This window comes from Montipora foliosa, chromosome 2 (genome assembly GCF_036669935.1).
Source record: "Montipora foliosa isolate CH-2021 chromosome 2, ASM3666993v2, whole genome shotgun sequence".
NCBI lineage: Eukaryota > Metazoa > Cnidaria > Anthozoa > Scleractinia > Acroporidae > Montipora > Montipora foliosa.
Genome location: NC_090870.1, coordinates 8,683,496 through 8,688,495, shown reverse-complemented (window position 1 = coordinate 8,688,495; position 5,000 = coordinate 8,683,496). Strand labels below are relative to the sequence as shown.

Genomic DNA, 5,000 nt, shown 5'->3' with positions numbered 1-5,000 from the left:
AGAGGATCGAAATAAAAAGTACAAATTGAAACGTTAAATCCATGACACTAAGAATGTTGAAAATACAAAATTTCTTGGAAACAGTAAAAAATAACATTTTGACTTCCTAAATTTGAAGAAGGTTAGCGATTTAGCATGTTTATGTGAAATACTCTGACGCTGATAGTACTTTGTTCCAGGAAGAGTCTCATCTCGAAAATGAAGTTAGGAAAAAATGTTCTCTTTTCTTTTCCTAATGGGGAACCAGGTTTTCTGAAGGTGAAATTACAAGCAACACAAACGTCTTGATCACTCACGGCCTGCAAAAGAAACAAACAAACGATTCATTTGTGATTTTTCTCAAAATACTGCCAAAGACCAAAAGGTTGTCACGACCGGTTGAGAGTAAGGCAATTTTCCGTCTAGAACAGTTGACTTTATCCCCACGTACATGCAGCTACTAAATGTAAAGTTTTAAAGCGTCGTTAGGAACTGATAAACGTCAGTATTGTGCACTTTCTTGGACCGTCAATTGAGAGCAGTGTTCGTTTAACCCAAATTTCCTAAAATTTCGGTTGGGAGTCAAAATGAAAAAAAAAATTTAAATCATGAGCAGAGATGAAATAAGTTCACAATATCCCCACTTTAGCGTTAGCCCACGTAATGGAAATAGGCCAAACAGGGTAAGAACTAAACGTACGGTAGACGGGCTCCCTCATGGCACGAAACTTGTGGGTGGGTGCGCGCAGTGGCTTGGATCTAGTTCGTCCAACAGGAAAGTGCCGTCCCTCAATTAGGCACAGGACATTTCTGAAATTTCAAACTGGCAAAATATCTAACAAGCGGAAAGCGCCTCTTGCGACGCCTTAGAGTGATTTTCAAGTGCGTGTCAAAAAACCTAGACGCAAAGTAATTGCTCCGCTAAACAACTGCAACAAGACTTACTAATTTCGGCGCAAGATTCGGGGAGGGCGAAATACACGCGCACGCGTGACTTTTCGAAGAGACGCGACAAGAGGGGAGCGCAATTTCGCGCGCTCGTGAATGTCACCCGCCCCACAATCCATCGCCGAAATTAGAGACTACTCGCAGTCGAGTCGGACGCCCTTCGAGCAACAAAGCCTCTTCACCCGTAAAGCGAGAAATGATTGTAAGTACCTTTTCGTTATGAAGTGTTCCATCCCTCGTCCAATGTGTTGTGGCGAAGACTGCATCATATTGGCAGCTACAAGACAGCATAACCAACTACATCAACATCTTATTCGTGTATAACCTGACGAGCATTATTTTCGCGATTTTGGCGGGACTGTTCATGCGCAAGATTTTTCGCTAGGTACTGGTTTTCGTCCACCAACAGGGCGGCGATGACGTCACGTGAAAACAACCTATCGTTAGCACCTTTACTACCCAAGAATTTATCAGTTTTTGATGCCTGATAACTCACTCGTTATCAAAGCTCAAAGGCTTCAAATTAAACATTTATTTAAGGTTAACAAGTTCTTTCACTTTTTGAAGTCAATTTGTAAATAGCAAGATGCTTTTTGTGAGCAAACTCGTATGTTAGAGCGACTTTCGTATGACGTCCGTAGTTTGGTGTCCGAAATTTGTTTAACGGACCAATGTTTGGCAAGATTAAATCAAAGCTTTTCCTTATTCCCGCCAAGGAAACTCCTAATATGGGCAGTAAAGAGTTCGATTGCCCAATCACATTACTGTATTTCAAATGACGTCAAAGCGAAATGCCCATCGCTTTCCAGAGAGTTCCATGGAGAGATGAGGATATTTGCATCCGCGTTCGCTAAGCCAATGAAAATTCGCACTCGTTCCTTTTTGTTCGATAAGCCAATTAATAGTTTTGCATTTTTGTTTACGTCCTGTTTTTACGTTTATTTTTCAAGGTCATGAAAGTCGCTCTAAAGGCACAAAAAGTAGACAATGACGTCATCAAAGATTCCCATATACATGCCCTGCAAACTCACCATAAGCAGGATCCATTCGTATCAGGCCAGGAGAAACATTATAATAGTGAAGACTTGGATCGCCATACTCTGCAGCCAACCTCTGCCTTCTGATCAACTCTTCCTCTGTAAGCACGTCCATGTGGCCTGCCATCCGACTAACGGCAAGATTGTGTGATAAAACGCCTGGGCGACCGTGCGAAGCGCTCTCCTCCGATTTCAAATCAGACGGTCTGGAGCCAGATTTAGGGGAGACAGACGACTCGCTGGTAGCGCTACGATTTCTGGTTCGTTCGTCTTGGAACATAATCGGCGAACGCCGAGTTTCCTTCTCAGTATCTTTGAGTCTCTGAAGTCGTTCATGGGGCTCTGAAGCCGCCGTCGTCCTGGAATTTGACTTGGAATGAGATGTCGGGGTAGAAGAGCGGTCCCTATCGATACTTCGGTAAGAAGCCCTCTCTTCTCCTTCCCTCCTTAAGGAAGCTACTGATGATATTGTGCTAGATTCTCCATGGCTTGTTATGGGCATACTCATGACTAATCCAGGGGGGAGTGAAAACTGGGACCCCACAAGCATCTGATGGGCTCCGTATGGTAACGATCCTGCAGAATAATGCATTCGACAAGAAGACACTCAGATATTTATTGACTTTGCATAGGCTCAAAGGAGTTGGCTTTGCCCGCGTGGCTTGGAAGGCCTTTCATACCTCCAAGGCTAGAAATACCACTCTCGCGGGAACTCTAGCGTGTGCCTGATTCGAAGGCAAAAGGCATTCTCCTCACCAGAGCCTCGGGTCGACCCAAGGCTCTGGGAAACTCTGTTTTAGTAGAACAAGCGCCGTAGGATTCTTATCGCGAAAAATTGGCGATTTGAACCTTACTGCGCCTGCTCACTCCTCGTGCTAATATGAATACACCAATTAGAGACGCTTTTGATTGTTCTTCACGAAAACCAATGAGAAGACACTATGTTTCAGGGTTCCCAAGAGCTCTTCTCCCCATCAGTCAAGAGAAGAGCTCTGGGTCAAGATTGAGGCAAAAGGAAAAGGTGGGATCGTCGAGTTAATGTAAGTTTAGTTACAATTAGTTCTATTGCCGTGGCGACTAATAATAATTGCCTTGTGTTTTTCACGCTAAATTACACAGTTTACAGAACTTTTGCGACCATCTATAGGAAAATCTTATGCCGTTATAAACGTCGTTTTTTAAATGTGCCAAATCTAATGCAAATGAGCGAAAAAAATAGATTTTTCTCCTTTGCATTACATTCGGCACATGTGAAATGCGACGTTTAAAACGGGCCTTATTGACCTCACGTTTTATGCCCCTTTACATGAGCCAGGTCAACGGACTAATTCGGAAAGACCAAATTTCAGACAGGAAAATTAAGACGTGAAATCTAACAAACAAGCCAGCCAATGAAGCTCAAATTGCCAGAGATGATTAATCACGCAATGAACGCTACGCAAGCCGATTTCTAGGCCGACTGCATTGATTCAAGGCTAATAAGAACACCACGTAAATGAAGACTCTTCCGTACCTGTTGACGGATCAAAATTGAGCTGCGAAAGGTAGGCTTGAAACTGTGTTTGCATAAAGTTTGCAGACGGATGCGAGCTTGAGCCATCCCTCCTTTCTTTCTCATCTAAGCTGTCCACTTTGTGTCTGGATGCCGGAATCGGCGATCTTGAGGCAGAAAGCGTTTGAGATTTAACAGCTTGGGCGCGGGGAGATCCTTGGCCTGAAGAACTTTCTGTTGATTTTGCAGTGCTTGTTGTCGAATCCTGACAATTTTACAGGAGTACAAGAAACTATTAGTGCTAGCTATTCCATCGTATCTTTCCAGTTATAAGAAAACAAATTTATTAACCTCTCAGTGGCACAAAGTAAATACATTAATATTTCATGAGGACGACAGCCAACATACACAGCTTTATAAAGGCCACATGTGACCTGAAACCACGTTTCTCTTGTTCATATTTGGAATCCCAACTGACCATTCTGCAACGACTACCGAATACTCATTGACCCTTCCATTTCATACAGTCATTTCACAGGGCTAAGTGCAATTTTATGGGACTTAATAACGCTCGTTCACTGCTTGCCATTGACCGAATGCAAAAATGGCCGCCAACAAATCATTATTTTGTCTTTGTGTTAATTAGCCTCACTAGCCTCGTTAACACGTGTAAAAATGAAATTGGCCTGTAAAACGAGGCTAATTTGGCAACTTAACACAAAGACAAAAGAATAATTTGTTGGCGGCCATTTTAGCATTTGGTCAGTTGCACAACGCAATTTGCTTCATCCAACACTCTGTTTTGAAATAAACACAATATTCCAGAGCAATGCGCCTCGCGACGACAACTGTCATTCGTAATAGCGTGTGTTCGCAAGGGTACCAAAGAAGCCGATTTCCGCATTTTGGACGCGCGCGAAATAGGGCATTGCAAATTCCAAAATCGGCAGTAGAGCGTTTTCTAATCGGGATACAACGGTAACAACAAACCTGCGGTCGGTGATAAATCAACTCTCTCGTATTCCTAGCTCCGCTATCTGCTCTTTCATCTTCTCTACTACTGCCAAGTCTCTCGGCCGGCTTTTCGGTGCCACCATGACGTTTACGGGGAAAGTTGGCTCCCAGCTGCTCTTTTTGTAAATCACTTTCAAGTTTGCTTGATGAGAAAGAAAATATGTATATTTAGCGGCTAGCGGAAGCTTTGATGGTCTACAAATTCGTCCATTTTAGAAAATCCCCAGTTTGGTACGGTAGGTAGCTATGGTTATTGAGATAAATGCTGTGATTGGTGGATTAAGCTGAGTGCACTTGATTTCAATGCCCGATTACAGCCTTACACAATAATTAGTGAAAGATAATGCAGTTAACGCACCAGTAAAATTTGAGAAAATTGTAATGGTTATGATTAATTCAGAAATCACGCTTTTAAACGTACGACGTTCTGTGACAATAGGGGGTTTAAGCATGCAAAGGCGACGGCTGCCGCAACGACAACTCTTCAAACCAAGATATATCATTGGTTAAGAAAGGAAAAACATAATAGT

At 42.8% G+C, this 5,000-nt stretch overlaps 1 pseudogene; it reads right to left on the bottom strand.

Annotated features, from left to right (window-relative positions):
* Positions 1 to 5,000, bottom strand: part of LOC137992332 (microtubule-associated protein futsch-like) — a 29,847-nt pseudogene that overhangs the window by 137 nt on the left and 24,710 nt on the right.